Source organism: Aedes aegypti, chromosome 3 (assembly GCF_002204515.2).
Source record: "Aedes aegypti strain LVP_AGWG chromosome 3, AaegL5.0 Primary Assembly, whole genome shotgun sequence".
Taxonomy (NCBI): domain Eukaryota; kingdom Metazoa; phylum Arthropoda; class Insecta; order Diptera; family Culicidae; genus Aedes; species Aedes aegypti.
Genome location: NC_035109.1, coordinates 121,770,658 through 121,787,906, shown reverse-complemented (window position 1 = coordinate 121,787,906; position 17,249 = coordinate 121,770,658). Strand labels below are relative to the sequence as shown.

The 17,249-nt window shown below is 39.1% G+C and overlaps 1 long non-coding RNA gene across 1 annotated transcript; it reads right to left on the bottom strand.

Moving 5' to 3' along the window:
* Positions 1–445: 445 nt before the first annotated feature.
* On the bottom strand, positions 446–13,707 carry LOC110677705. The gene is made up of 2 exons (XR_002501141.1): positions 13,093–13,707; positions 446–625 (listed from the first exon to the last, which is right to left on the bottom strand). It is a non-coding gene; the product is annotated as an uncharacterized LOC110677705 (long non-coding RNA).
* Positions 13,708–17,249: the final 3,542 nt, after the last annotated feature.

Here is a 17,249-nt window from a genome sequence, read left to right as displayed (position 1 = left end):
TTACCGTGCACCCCCGCTAATTTGAACGGTACACAGCAAAAAAAGTTGTTGAATATTACATCGAAACTGCTGCAACCAAGTCGTTCCCTCGGTTGTGGAATATTACACAGCCCGACGTACTCGAGGGCAATTGGTGTAAAAAATGCGACCGATGTAATTTTTGCGATGTAATATATTCCATGTACACAATACGATGTAATTGATGCGATGTAATATGAAAACTATGTAATCAGAACGATTTTAGCAACAAAACGTTTGCAAATTCCGTCCAATGGTTGATCAAATTGCCTTTTTATCCTTTTTTGCAGCTGAATCTCGTTTATGATATAAACCGCGTATTACTCGGGAACAAGAGTTACATATTAGTGTTTTTTTTTTTGCATATTAAAAATGGATAAAAAGCAATTTGATCAGCCATTGAAAAGAATTTGACGATAAAAATAAAGAATGGTTAAACAGACAGTATTAAATTTTATTTATTTTTTTATTACATATTATTATTTTTAACAGTAATAGGCCTTCGCAATGAAACCCAGAGTGATGAATACCAGAAGACGCTCGATCTTGTGTGCTGACTTCCTGATTAGACTGTGAACCATTGTGGAAAGTTCGTACTCTGTTGAGCCTATACAAAAAAAAATAAAATGTGAGTAAAATGTACTGTTTGGTATTTTTTAAGTGTAAAATGTGATATTTAAAAATAAATATTATACATTGTTCATCACCCTACAAACATAATGATCAAAATTTTCGATTTCTTGGGAGCCCGACGCATATCCATAATGTAATTAAGATGAAACAGTTTGAGATTCTAGTTCAATCTTATACCAAAACTTCAAAGGCACAAATCTGACGAATAAAGCATCAAACAACAGTGTACTAGCAAAGAGCTTAAAATGAGAAGATCTAGTCCATTAGCTGACGATTTCATCAGCTGAGTGCTTCTGAAAACGTGAATAGGGCTACATGTCGGCCATTGTAACGGCCATGTTTGGATTCAGAGATGTTTAATCTTAAACATTTCAGCCTACAGATTATTTATCATTTCGATTATTTGTTGTTCAAAACTAGAATAGGATGAGAGACTGAGAAAACGAATCATATTGGTATCACTTTTTTGAGTAATGAACATTTATTTTTCTGGTATACAGGTCGGATTAGATTATCCGGAGACTCGATTATTCGGAATTTTAGACTCGATTATTCGGAGTATGATTTTTGATATTCTTGTTTTTTGGTTTTTATGCATAAAATTAAAATAATTTAGTATTGCAATATACAATATGAATGGTTTAGCAGTTTTGGACCTAGGTAGGAAAAGGAGGGTTTTTGAAAATGGTTTGTTTGTGTATGCTGGTCAAAAAATTGTTTTCTTCTCAAGACCCCTTATGTTCCTAGAATTAATTTCTGGCTACGCCACTACACCATATAAATGAAACAACGAAAAAAGATAATATTTAAGTTCTTTTCTAGCAGCTGGCGCATGACGGCTCACCATAGTAGCATGTCCGAAAGAACTTGAAACTATTGAGAACCAGAGCTACAGGTCCAAAGCCCTGATAAAGGTGGATGGTTGTGATGGCTATGACCGTGGTCATCATGTAAAGAACAAGCGGACGATGCTGTATCGTGTCAGCATCGAGGAGGCAGCCCCACTAGCACGATGTAGGTAGCGCAACCCTGGTTAGGTGGCCTATCGAAGACTCTTCACCAACCAAGAAAGGCAAAAGTAGAGCAAACGGATTGATTTTACGGCAACAGACCCGGCAACGAATAAAGGACAACGATTGGAAAGTTGGATCTTGGAACGTGAGAACTTTGAATGAACCCGCGCGTGTTGGGCTCCTGGCTCGTGAACTGCGGAATGTCGGCGTGAACGTGGCAGCTATCCAGGAAATACGCTGGCCGAGAACCGGAGAACGCGAATTCCGAGCGGTGGACCCCATCGCCAACACTTCACTCAAGTACCACATCTACTACAGCGGTGGCGACAGAGCAGAACGTGGAGTTGGCTTCATAGTGATTGGGAAGCAGATGAAGCGAATTATTCGGTGGAAACCGGTAAGCGACCGAATCTGTGTGTTGAGAATGAGGGGCAAGTTCTTCAACTACAGCCTGATCAGCATATATGCGCCAACGAACGATAAGCCCGATGACATGAAGGATGAGTTCTATGAGAGCCTGGATAAGGCCTACGGAGAGTGCCCAAAACAAGACGTCAAGATAGTCATTGGCGACGCAAATGCGCAGATCGGGAAAGAAGATTTCTTCCGACCCGTTATTGGAACGGAAAGCCTTCATTCCGTTACCAATGATAATGGCCTGCGGCTAGTAACCTTCGCTGCTGCTAGAGGGATGGCAATCAGCAGTACCTACTTCGCACGAAAGAATATCCGCAAACACACCTGGCGACACCCGAGTGGCGATGCCTGCTCCCAAATAGACCACGTGCTGGTTGATGGGCGACATTTCTCAGATGTCATTGATGTCAGGACCTTCCGAGGCCCTAATATCGACTCGGATCATTATCTCGTTGTAGCTAAAATTCGGGCGCGGTTATCCAGCGTCACGAGTTACGCAACACACAGAACGCTGCGCTTCAATATACAACGCTTGTCGACTGATGGGGTAGCTGCGCAGTACCGTCAGCAACTAGACGAGAAGTTGGGAAGAGTCAACGTTGCTGGAGACGTCGACAGCCTGTGGGACCCTATCCACGAAGCTGTGACAACAACGGCGCGGGAAGTGATCGGCACTGGTCAACGACGAAGACGGAACGACTGGTTCGATGAAGAGTGCCAGAGGGTGACAGACATGAAGAATGTTGCCAGAAGCCGTATGCTTGTGGCCGGTACCCGACAGAACAGAGAGCGGTACAGGGCAGCGAGAGCCGAAGAAAAGCGAATCCACCGCAGAAAGAAAAGGCAGCACGAAGAAAGTGTGGTAGCTGATGCACAAGAAAGCATGAACCGAAATGATATGCGGAGATTTTATGCAACGGTCAATGGTGCGCGGCACAATACCGTACCAGTGCCCGCCATGTGCAATGACCGAGAAGGGAATTTGCTGACCGATAAAACGGCGGTGGCTGCCAGGTGGAAGGAGCACTTCCAGCAATTGTTGAACGGTGAGAATGGAAATGTAGCGAGGAACAGGATGAACATAGATGATGACGATCAAGCTGTGGACCCACCGACCATAGGAGAGGTTAAAAAGGCTATCAGCGAGCTGAAGAACTGTAAGGCTGCTGGGAAGGACGAGATCCCGGTCGAGCTTCTCAAGCACGGAAGCGAGCAGCTTTACCAGTCGATCCACCGAGTACTTCTGAAGGTATGGGAGGACGAAGAATTGCCCACCGGCTGGTTGGATGGCCTCATCCGCCCTATCTACAAGAAAGGGCACAGACTGGAGTGTGCCAATTACAGAGGAATTACCCTGCTGAATTCGGCGTACAAAATTCTGTCGCGCATCCTGTTTAACAGACTGAGACCGCTCGAGGAGTCCTTCGTCGGCGAATACCAAGCTGGTTTTCGTGAGGGCCGTTCGACAACGGACCAGATGTTTAGCTTGCGAATGATCCTAGACAAATTCCGGGAGTATAACTTGCAGACTCACCATCTGTTTATTGATTTCAAGGCGGCGTACGACTCAGTGAAAAGAAATGAGCTTTGGTAGATAATGTCTGAAAATGGTTTTCCGGCGAAACTAATTAGGCTGATACGTGCTACGCTGGATGGTTCGAAATCAAGTGTTCGGATCGCAGACGAGGTGTCAACCTCGTTCGTGACGTTAGACGGATTGAAGCAGGGAGACGCACATTCGAATTTACTGTTCAACATTGCACTTGAGGGTGCTATTAGGAGATCTGGCGTGCAAAGAAATGGCACTATTATCACAAGGTCGCACATGCTCCTTGGCTTTGCGGACGATATGGACCTGATTGGAATCGATCGCAGGTCAGTGGAAGAGCCCTTCGTGCCTCTGAAGAGGGAGACAGCGAGGATAGGCCTGACCATCAATTCTACCAAGACGAAGTACATGGTTGCAGGTAGAGATAGAGTCAGGCATGGTGGTGTAAGTACTGAGGTAGTGTTTGATGGGGATGTGTTTGAAGTTGTTGAAGTATTTGTTTACCTTGGAACACTTGTGACATGTGACAACGACGTTTCCCGCGAAGTGAAAAGACGTGTTGCGGCTGCGAATAGGGCCTTTTACGGACTACGTAACCAGCTTAGGTCCCGCAGCTTGCAAACCGAAACAAAATTCGCCCTGTATAAAACATTGATTCTTCCGGTGGCTCTCTACGGGCACGAAGCGTGGACGTTGAAAGAGTCAGACCGGAAAGCTCTCGGTGTTTTCGAGCGTAAAGTGCTGCGGACAATACTCGGTGGGAAACTCGAAAATGGTGTGTGGCGCAGACGCATGAATCACGAGTTGTATCAAGTGTAAAAAGATGCGAATATTATCAATCGTGTAAAATACTGCAGACTTCAGTGGGCTGGTCACTTAGTGCGAATGTCGGAAGAAAGAATTGCGAAAATATTATTCAGCAGGGAACCAGGTAGAGGCCGGCGGCTTCGGGGAAGACCACGAATACGCTGGCTGTACGCAGTGGAAGAGGACCTGGCGACCCTAAACGTTCGGGGCAACTGGAGAAGTTTCGCCCAAGACCGAAGAAGATGGAGCTCTACAATACGCCCGGCAATGGCGTGATGCTACGCTGTAGCCATCAAGGTATCAAGGTAAGGTATCTAGCAGCTGGAACAAAAACAAAACCAAACGCTCCCGAGCGTCAGAGCGCTGGTTTACTCGCATCCGTCGTGCTCCCGAGTAACCGAAGCTAAAAGTGATTCGCGAGCGTGTTCAGAGCAGTTCAGAGTCATATTGTGCTTTTAGGATAAAAACTGCTTCCTTTCCGAGATTTATGATTTCCAAGGGTTTTTGACTACAAACTAGTAGTTTACTGTCGATTTGATGGGTTTCCAATTAATTTGTCTGTCAAAACCATAATAAATCACACTTTGCTCTGTTACTCGCGAGTAGACGTTCCCGAGCTTGTTGCTACTTCTTTTGACATGTTCTCCCGAGCAGACGGGTGCGGACTTACTCACATCTAACCAGTTCGCGAGTCAGTGATGTTTGTTATGCGTTGGTATAAACTCGTGGGCTGCATCGTGATGCGAACTTTTCCACCACTGGCCTTAAAACAGTAACTTTTTAGTGACCGGCTTCAAGAAAGTGACCAAGGGTTTAACAAGTTACTCGCTATCAACCCTACAGTAATTTCAGAAATAATATATTTTATTTCCAGATTATTCAAGTGTTTTTACCCTAGCTTTTTCAAAACAAAACAGCTTTGATAAACACCAAGAATAGTCAAATATTTACAAAAATCATCAGCTCTATAAATTTTGTGCGGCCTACGGAGGTTTCGAAGATTTTTTTCATATTTGGCTCGTTGAGTATTCTACAACGTGAAGTTGAGATACCGTGGTTGGTTTAAATTTAGTTTAGTTAACATTTGAGCTTGTTTTTTTATATTGAAAACATTTTTGCTTTTATGAATTATTAATAGTTTTTATTTCAAATATTTTAAAAAAAAATTCGGGATATTTTGCAGTAAGATTGTAAGCCCTGTCGATTTTAGTTTCACAGCCAAAACATTCCACAAAGAAATTTAACTTGAAAAGACCAAACTGAGGTTACTTCTAAAAACCACAAATTTATGAGAATCTTGCTAGGTTTATAACAACACATTTTTGTGCAATAACCTCCTTCAATTTTCGTTAAACAAAAGTCATTGCATCAAGGTCCAACTTTCAAACATGATTTTACTTAATTACATTAGAATATTTACACAGGACCTTAAAATTAATTCTACCAACTCCTAGGAGTGATACCTATACGTGTGATTATAAAAAAGACAAGGTTTGCACAAAATCTTGGACAGGATTCTCAAAGAATTCTGGACACGAGTTTCAGAGATAACATGAGCAGGATTCTCATAAAATCTTCAACAAGATTCCATAGACTTCTGGTCAGGATTTTTAACGTATTCAATTCCAATTTTCGAAAATAATGGAAAAGATTAAAATGCAGCCTTAGGTAGGGATTAAAATGATTCTCAAATTAATTTATAATAGAACCCCAGACAAAAAGACGTAACACTTAGAACAAATTTCATTAAAATCCATCGTCCAGTTTACACCATCATCATCTGGTGAGCATGTTGCACGAAATACTGTTGGATGGAAGTTGCGTCAGTGTGACGTCTGCTTGTCTGTGTTGAACTATGAGTTGAACTATTGGAAAGTATTTAAAATGATTTTAATTCAGAATTGCGAAATGAAAATTGGAAGAAATTTTGAAGGAAGAGGGCAGAGTTTCAAAATAGCTTGAAAAAGATTATTGCACGAATTCGTAAGGGAATCTCACAATCTACAGTAGGATGTTTGGATGTTTAGCAGCAATCACCTATTGTTCGATGTGTTCAAAAGAAATTGGCTTACTGACTTTTGTCAAATTTCATGCGAATATTTATACATTGTAAAAAATGGCCCCCCACAAAAAATTGTTTCAGCGAATTGACCCGCGGTTTAAAAAGGTTGGGTAAGTCTGTTTTATAGTCTAAGCAGGGTATCAACCAAATTTTGATGAATAAATTCCCTGATTTTTCCTGACCTTCCAGTCGATTTTAGAAAAAAAAAATCTAGACCATTGAATTTGATGGGTTGTATAATGACATAATTAAGAAAAAGATAAATCAAAGCAATACTTCAAAACATCAAGAGCACTAATCAAAAGAACCAACAAGTGGTTCAAGCTGGAAACTTGATCGATTGATCATCATCAGGAAGAGACTAATCAATCAAGTTTTCCTATTAAATGGCTGCCTGATTCTATAGATTTATTCCCTTAAAAATTTGCAGCGTGGCTTCGATCTTAAAAACCAATCGCAGGGTGTCTATTCAAAATAAGTTTTCAAATTCCCGTAGAACACCATTGCATTGGTTAGTATGTAGATTGTCCAATAATGGAAAATAAAAACAAGTATCTGAAGAAGCAACAAGTTACGAAGAGATATAATCAGTTTATTGAAAATCTGATAGATCAACTAAATTTTTTATCAAACTTTACACTGAAAGTTTGCTGAAGTTACCTTTGGACCAGGTCTTCGATTTTTAGGAAATATCAATTCAACCACAGAGAACAGACATGGAGGCTCGAACAAAATTTCATTTAAATCATGTGTAAAGTTCGAATCAACCATCAGCGCCGCCAACGCAGACAGCCCGACATACAAACTCATTTCGACAACACGATGTCACTAGAGAACATCAAAATGCATTAGTACACAAAGCAACGCTAGCGACAAGTGGCAATTTTTGATATCGACACTAACGCCAAAGTGGAAAAAGCGGCAAATTTGTAGCGTTCTCAATATGACGACAGCGCCGCGTAACAGGAGCATAACGACATACTTCGAATTGACCAGTACAATGCTTTACACACGCTGACAAGAAAAGATGAACGTCTGTTCTCTGTGATTCAACTTTCTTATCGAAAAATCACATGTATATTTTGAAACCTTTAAAGCAAATATTTGGCACAGAAAAAATAACCTTTCATTTCAATACGTACAGTACATTCATTCGAAAGAGTGAAGGATGCCGTGCATGAATTAGAAATCATAAAAGTTTCTGGGATATTTTGAAATAATATGAAAACCATCTGGTCAATTTGTTCTACAAAACAGCAAAGTTTGACATGACCTGTGGCTGGTTCCTGAGTCCTGGTCAAACTCAAAAACAATATCTCGCCAAACATATTTGATGGCTTGTGTCGTTGAGAACTAAACAAAAATCTGCCCAATACTAGCTAAGTGTCCTCGCCATTTATTAATCCATTAATGATCTCGCCATTAATTAATTGCGGATCTCACTAGAAATTCGCATAAGAATTCGGAAAGCCATACAAAATCACGTCAAGTCATTAAGACTGTGGACTAGTTAAGCTAGTAATCCAAACAAGGCTTCACACCAACAAAAAAAACCTATTAGCCGCTGTAGGAATCCACCAATCAGGCTCCTTAATGAAACTATCCAGGATTTTAGTAGGAAACCACTCTTCTAAGAAATTTATTAAAAAAAAATCAACTGCTAAGATTCATAGCATATGAGTTGCATGAAAATAAGATCTTTTGAAGAATTCATTAAAAATCTCTTATGGAATCCGCCAATTACTTTTTCAGTTATGTTCCAAAGAATTTTCAAGTATCTGGTCAATAATTATTATCGCCTCGATTCCCGTTAGGATTCTTGCAAAGATATTGTCAAGAATTTGTCACGAACCTTAATGGAAATCTTTCAAGCATCCTTGCCAGGAATCCATAAGTACTTTACTGGAAATTTTCCAAGGATCCAATCATATTACATAAAATTTCAGTTGAATCTGCTCAATATTTTCAGGCAGAAATTCACGAAAGATCTCACAAAAATCGGTTTCAAATGTGAGCAAAATCTGCCTCAGGTATTTCCTAAAATCCAATGTATTTCGAAAAAAGAACCAACTCTGTCAACTATTACAAAATCATATTGTCAGTCATGATGCAAATTGTAAAGCATTCGTGCTCCCCTGAAAAAAAAAAATCTGTTAAGGAAAATTATAGAAGTTATGTAAAATACGATTTTGATTTGTTTTGCCATCGCCGTGAAGCTAGTACTATTATAGGAACATAAATTAGAAATTGTGCTTTTAGGGAAGGTACACAAATAATGTCACGCTAAATTTCAACTTTTTTGACCCGTTTGTCACGTTTTTTGTTAGAGTCCTCCTAAATTTTTGTAAGGCTTGTCACGCTTGGCTTGACCCGCTCCCCCTCGAAGCGTGACGTCATTTGTGCATGACCCCTTATAGGCACATATGTTCCTATAGTGGCACAAGCGATAATATATACAAAAATATGAGTACCTATCACCTTAACGACAACTTTTTAACGATTCTCAAACATCTCTACTTGTTTAAAAAAACTTGCATATTTAAAGGATGTATTATTCTACGCAAATATTACTCCCCGTTAAAGCTTTCTTTACTCCGAATAGGGTCGATGTACCAATAGCCGCATAGCTAAGAACAAAAATTCGTAAAAAATCGAAAAATAACGTTATCGTAATTATTTTTTCATCATCTGAAAGCTTTTTATATTGGTTTTGTGGGAAAAATATGAAAACTACGAAAACTCAAATGTTTGCATTTATTATCGCGTGTGCCACTATAGGCATACATGTGCCTATAGTAGCACTATTTCTAATTTCTGTTCCTATAGTAGCACTAGCATCCCGGCGTTGGCAAAATACTTATCAAAACCGTATGTTTACAAAACTTTTATATTTTTCCTACAAAGTGTGGATCAAAAGCTTTCGTTTGATGTAAAAAAAGTTTTTAATTCATCAATTATTTTGTAAAATAAAAAATAATTTCTCTCAGTAGTGCTACTATAGGATCAATAGGTTTACTATAGGCTCAAGGGAGCTCAAATTTTAAGCAAAACTTATTGTTTAGATCATTTTTTGAACAAAATCAAGCTGTGTATCAATGGTACTTAGATAAATAGCTCCTGACCTTCATGTCAAAAAATGTTTTGAAAAGGTTTATAGCAAAACGGCCGTAAAAAGCCACTAGTGCGACTATAGGGGACTGTCCACTAAGGGAACACCGACCCTACACCATCTTGATTGGACCATGATTTCTCAATTTTTCGACTTTGCTATTGTGTGCTGTCCAGTACCGGGGGATCTCCCCCTACTGAAAAGTTTTTTGTTATACCGGACTAATTACCTAAGATCTAATTACTAATTGTACATAACAGGGGTTCAAGTCAGTCCAGATCCAGGATCATGAAGGAGACGTAATAGCCTATGCCAGTGTTGATAGACTCACACTCAAATCTCAATAAATACGCTCTCCCGTGAGAGCAAACTCATTAAAGATCTGCTTCGCAATTCTCACGCTTACTCAATCAACTCAAACCGTAAAAAATGATTCAGTCGCAAAACCCGGCAAAAACTCGTGAAACCCGAATGTTGTTGTTTACGTTAGAAAGGATTACTATAATTTTACCAGACTAACAAGAAATTATTGCCGTGTGTGAGTAAACTGTGGAAATACGAGACAATGAGTTAAAAAGGTGAGCCAACTCATCCATGATTTTTTGACTGCTGAGTTGCGTGATTGACAGCTCACGCATGAAAAATCTCAAGCGTGAGTTGTGAGAAATTGAGTTTTTCACAACACTGGTCTATGCAGAATGCAGATTACATGAACACCATCGGAAAGCATAGAGAGGGTTGTGATAGGGTAGGGGGAGATCCCCCAGTACCGGACACTTAAGCCACTTAATTCATAATTCGAAAAATATTGATTTTATGGGCTCGTGTTACCCATTTATGATAAATATTATCATTTTTATAGTGTACAAAAATAAATTTGAAAATATAAATATGAGTTTTGACATTGCATTTTGATGTTGTATTTTAGTACCACATTGATCGATCTTGAAAGGCACCCAATACCGGACACGATCTGGGAATGCCTCGAATTCTGCAAATTTAAACATCATAGAATGTGTACACTACAGGAATAGTTTATAATTCCAATTCAATGCATTTGCAACATTTACAAGGGTAATCTGAGTTTTTCTTAGTTTGCAAGATGCCTATCAAAAACCTCTATCATATATGATGAAAAAAAGCACATTTTACGATGTTGTTCTGAATTTTCATTCTTCTTAATTTTATTGCATGTTTGATACCACGATCGACGGAACCCATGAAAAATGAAAGAATTTTGAGACACTGATGCAAAAATTACAAAGATATCATATAACAAATCAAGCTGTCCGAAACTAAGGGACAGGAGGTGCTTAACCAAAATTGTAATTTGTCCATATTTAGTTCAATTATGGTACAAAATACATTCATGCTATCAAATTAGGATTATGTTCGATCATGCTTGTGGGATCCAGTTTTTTTTTTTTTTTTTTTTTTTTTGTCGGTAGCGATAGGGGTAGTACTGGCACTCTTAATCTGCCCTAAGCTCCTTCCCAGCATTTGCTTTTATAAGCCTCTATTGCGTTCATCACACAGACGTTCCTAAGCAATGTTGCTCAAATGGTCACTGTGTACCCTAGCAGCAATCAGCCCTTACCGTAGTTTTGCAGTCTAGTACTTTAGACTACTATCAAACTATGATAAGGCCTGAAATGCTACTAGAGTGGTTAAAGTGAAGAACGAAATAGTTTTATTAAAAGGTCCTCATTCCCCATTTCATTTCATCACTCACTATCGTCACTTTTATTTTCGACACTATCACGTTTATCACCAATTATCACTCATCAACTTTCGTAATACACTTCAGATATACTTTCCATTATATCACTTTTCACATCACACCATTTTCATATAAATTCATTGTTATTAGCATTTACCATCTATTAGCATTACTAACTAATTAAAAGATATTCAATTATTTTTGTTGCTGTAGAGTCATTACTATTCAAACTACAATTTAGTACTATCAACAAAGTTACAGTAGAACAAAATCACTTCGATCCGTTTTTCGGCACTCGCTGTAATTATTAACACTGTTATCATGCATGTTCGAAGAACTAGGCAATAATGTTTATATTCAGAGAAATGATTGCAAAAGGCATTATGGCCTTTATTAAATTAGTAGAATTCACATCATTATACATCATCATTATTATATTTCTAACAAAACTATCAGAATCACTTCCAATTTCAATTTCAAATTTTTATCACCATAGATTTTATTATAAACACACTATTAGCACCAACACAATCACTAAATTTAATAACAACAAGTGTTACGCGCAGTTCCACCAAACACCCATTCTTATGTTGCATTATAAAACGATTGATCACACGTTAGCTTCGAAACTTAACAACCATTACTGATTAGTACAAAGGATGCTACAGCTCGTGGTAAACGAACTGAACCATCAACAACCAGCACTGGTTTATAAGTAACTAATGAGCCCTGGCGGTCCCTCCGTTCGAAGAGGACCTGATAATATGCCGAAACATATTAACAGATCCTTCGCCTGAATGCAGCCGTTTCATGATAAATCATGAACCGTTAGAGGTGTGCCAAAGTATTGGGAAGGTGATATGTTTCACAGACGGGTATTATTATGGTGCACCTTCTACTTTGGCACCGTCAAACCCTGTGATCGTGGCCAGGGTTGTTCGATCATGCTTGTGGGATCCAAAGTATTTTTTTATGTTCAAAATAATTATTAAACAGGCTCAAAATTAAAAAGATACGTCATTTTTTTAAAGATTTTCAAATTTTTCTACTTTTTTAAAAAGGCATGCATATTTCAAGGATGTGTTATTCTACGCAAACATTAGTCTACATAATAGCTTTCTTTTCTACTAATACACCATCTTGATTGGACCATGATTTCTCAATGTTTCGACTTTGTCCGGTATTGGGTGCTGTCCGGCACTGGGGGATCTCCCCTTATAGGGAATTGGTGTAGACTTGGCACAGTAATGCAATTAACGCTGCAAAATGTAAATGTGTTGATAGAAAACCAAATCACATTTTGTTAAATAAATTAAATATTTCAAATAGTTCAAAATTCAAAACAATAAAATAAAAAGGGTTTTACTTCTTTTTAAATTTAGCAGAAAAATAGTAAGATCAAATAAACTATGTGTTAAATTGTTGTATCGTCGAAATCTTTATTAGGAAAAAGTGTAGACACGGACACCATCTAGCTGCACAGACACTGCACAGCTGACAACGGACATACATGCTCCAGACACAGCCGACAAACATTCCTTATGAAAAGTTTCAATGGCCACACCCCATGACACGATGCAAATTACTGCCGAACGACACTAAACTGCTCGGCCACGAAACCTACAAAATTGTGTGAATTGCTAGATATTAAACAAAAATTCTCAATCATTCTCCGAGACCCTAATCAACTCAAAAACCACTAAAAACAATTTTCAAAATTCTCAATCAAAAAGTAGTTAATTTCGCCCATTGACGTACAGTTACCTTTTTTACCGTAGTTGTTCCGAAGCTCCATTTAGGTTCATCATTAGAAGCTCACATCATTGCAGCGCGCCAGTTGCTGAAGATCGATTGGAATGGCAGATAAACGGGACGCCGGATCCCGTTTACGAGCGTCTCCACTTATTCCCAAGTCTATCCATGGGCAGATTATTGAAATGAGCCACCAGACTTCCTTTGGTATGGCCGGTTTCATGGCTTTTGCTGGACAACAAACGTCGACAAAGGTTGAATTCTCCCGACTGGTTTACCGGTTGAGACGTTTATGCCGGAAGGATCACAAGGGAGCACATTTTCTCCAGAGACGTCTTAATTTCCTGCTTCGTTGATTGCCTTCCTGGCCGATGTTTCTAAATTCACTATTTTCAGGAGTTTTTTGCGTCGGAAACTCCGGAAATCCACAAAATAAAACGCGATCGCGCACTAATGGCGGCCAACAACCGCCGACCAAAACAAAGTCTGAGCAGTGTTGCGAGATGTATTATAGCATAGATGCCGAATGTGAAATGACATCGAATTAGTGTAATATCACTAACGTAAGTTGGAACGAGTTGGTTGCAGCTGTTTCTGTGTAATATTCAACATTTTCAGATGTGAATATTACACAACAGCAACGTGTTGAGAATTGGGTCCTAAAATTTGTAATGAAATCTTGTTTTTATTTAATAACACGAAAAAGCATGTTACTGTAATTACTTTAGCAATTTTTCCCGCTCAAATAATGGCTATATCATGTTTAAACTTTAATTTAAAAATTTGGTCCATAAATGAACCTTGACACTTTTGATCATGTTTGACGTTCGCTTAGTCGACAAAAACACCACAGGGGTTTTAGTTCGACCACTGGGATTGTTCCTATCTGACATTTCGTAAGGGACACGGAAAACAAAATACACCCAAAATTTTAGTTCAAGCCAAAGGATGCGACAAAATCTAATAAAAATATTTTTGGGCTTAAACCAACGGAAAACATTAGAAAATTGAGTAAACATGTGTTTTTGGCCTAAACTTAAGCGTTTGGCACTAAAATTGGGACAGGGCTTTAGGACCCAATTGGTAATGATGTTTCCGTGTAATTTTGGGGCGATGTAATATAGCATTGAAAATATGTTATTATACACCTGAAATTGTTGATTACATCGGATTTTCAATACATCGGCATGAGTTACGTCGATGCATATTACATTATTTTTTGCTGTGTACCTCCCCGCATAATCAAGAACCATACTATTAGCATTTCCCAGATTGTTTACCACTATTTTCGACCATATCTGAATAATATTGTAAAACATCAAAAAAAAACAATAAAGCAGCCGTACCAGAAACAATTTTCACAGTTTCGCGAATGGTTATTAGAAAAATCACAATATGGGAAATAGGCGGTTAAGTTATGTAACCATAAAAAATCGCCGATTTTCTCGAACAAATTTTTCGCATTATGTTATGGGAAACGGTTGGTATACCATCCACATTTTCGGTGGAATACATTAAGGCAAACAGTTCACATACTGTTGGAATGTAAAAGGAAAAAAACCCGGCGGGATGCTGTTCTATCTCAAAATTTCTAAAGCCTCAAGAAATATAAATAAATAAGCATGTACTGAAAACAATCGGAACTTAATTTACATCAATATTTAGCGTACGAGATCCGATTAGGTAACATCCGAAACATTCAGCTCTTGGTGGCACCAATTCTGCAGCTGTGAGTACCGAACGCCAAACAGACCGCGGAACACCCCGGGAAATTCAAGTTCATGCAGCTAGTCTCGATTTCCCATTCAATATGTACCGTAGTTTGCCTTATTCTGATGGAGGCAGCCGTCAATGTGAGTTTGCCTGGTCCGCTTTTGGCCATTTTTTCCCGATTCATTGAATTTGTTGGATTCACAGCAGCCCACAGAAACTTGCATCGAAGAAAGGTACATTCGAGCCTATTTGTTAGAAACAATGAATTAATTGTCTGTTCAGTGGATTGATTGAAATGAATTACTTACCAGTATTGCTGTAGAACCAGGTTGTTCCGAACATTTTAAACTACCCAAGTAACACCGATAACATAAATCCAAATGTAAAAATACACAGTTTGTCCTACAATGGTTGCTAGAAAGTTTTTGAAACATGTCATGTCTCACGTAAGTCGCTATTTTGTTTTGTTAAACCTTTCAATATTGAACTTGAATGGAGATGTTCTACTAAGGCATATAATTTGTTTTGCAATACAAATCTACCATTTTGCTGAAAATGTTCTAATTATGTTTACTATGTTTCAACCATATTATGTTTTATATTTGTCTTATTATGTTTATCAAAACATGTGTTTGGTTATATGTCTTATTTTGGTTGTTTTAGACATGTACGACAAATCTCGCGTAACTTTTCAAAACGGCCTATCTAACAATTCACACATTTCGAGTAAATCGAGCTTGAAGGTTGTGAAAATATATTTTGAAACTGTATCAAAATGAAACAATTTTTCCCCACTGTGTTGCTTGTAGAGGGAAGCAGTGTAATAGAGTTCAACGTAAGAAATGAAATTTTGTCAATTTATTTGGAAATTACACTGAAATCTAAAAAAACATCAGATAGGACGTTTTGACCAAAAATATGTACATAGGATAAATCACATAGGTCGTTCTGTTTCAACAATTGTTACATTGGACATGCACTTCGGTCATTTTGTTTCAGTTATAGTAACATCGGACATTTTGATTTGAGCACACAGCAAGCATGTTTTATTTCATTTTGTATCCACGTGCGTTGAACTGCTTCAACATTCAAGTTGAACTGTTCATTTTGTTGCAGTGTAATAATCGTAGGCACCAGCTGTGCTTTGTTTTGATTCATTTGAAGAAGGGACGAATGACCTTCGGGTTAAAGTCCCTCACAAACAACAACAATTTGATTCATTCAATGCCACGCCGTCACTTTTTCGCCTCCGTCTATGTGTCCTATGTAACAACAGAAGGAGGGGAAACGTTGAGCTGTACATGGGACTTTTTGCTTTCTCGCTGTTTCTCTCACAATCTTCCCCCCGTTTCAATGCTGGTTTCGCCCACACTTGTTCGTGTGTGAGTTACCCACTGCACGACGGGTGGTGACGACTGTGTTGTATTCTGCACCAGCCGTCGGCGCAAACAAGAAATAGCGGTGGGAAATGATGATGATGACGGCGCCGTCCATCTTGTTGTAGGAACTTGAGAAAGGAGCCCACGCCTAACAAATACAATGATAGCTTCTCCGCTCTTCGGTGAATGATTGCTCTGCAAATATATGTGCGCAAGTCGCGCATGTACGTTGCTCGTGTTGCTGCCGTGCCAAAATACAGTTTTGTGTACCTCGTTCTCTTTTTGTTATTTATTTGAACGTATTCAATATTGCGAGGCAGAGCGACTCTGAAAATATCGACATTTTGTTGCGGTGTGCTAATCGGAGACACCAGCTGTGCTTTGTTTTGATTCATTCAATCCCACGACATCACTTCTTCCCTCCGTCTATGTGTCCTATGTAACAACAGAAGGAGGGGAAACGTTGAGCTGTATGTAGGACATTTTGCTCTCTCACTGATTCTCCCTCAATTTTCCCCCCGTTTTTATGACGGTTTCGCCCACATGATCATGTGTGAGTTTCCCACTGCATGACGTGGTGGTGGTGACGGCTGTGTTGCAATCAGCACCAGCCGTCGGTTGAAACAAGAAATTGCGGTGGGGAATGATGACGATGACGACGCCGTCCATCTTGTTGTAGGAACTTGAGAAAGGAGCCCACGCCTAACAAATACATACAGCTTCTCCTCCCGTCGGGGATTGATCGCTCTGAAAATATGTGTGAGCAAGTCGCGCATGTACGTTGCTCGTGTTGCTGCCGGGAAGCATATTCATATGCTTGATCGATCATGCATCTGAATCAGATAGATACAATGACATCATGATGCTCAATCTTGTGCTCAATATCATTCCCCTATATGCACGCAATGCGCTAATTATATGAAAAGAGAAGTTGCAGCTGATCCAATCCAGCGAAACGGTAAAACATGGTTTGGCAAGAAGACCAAAATACAGTTTTGTGTAACTCATTCTGTTTTTGTCACTTGAGCGTTTTCAATTTTGCGAGGCAGTTCGACTCTGAAAATATCGACTGAAATG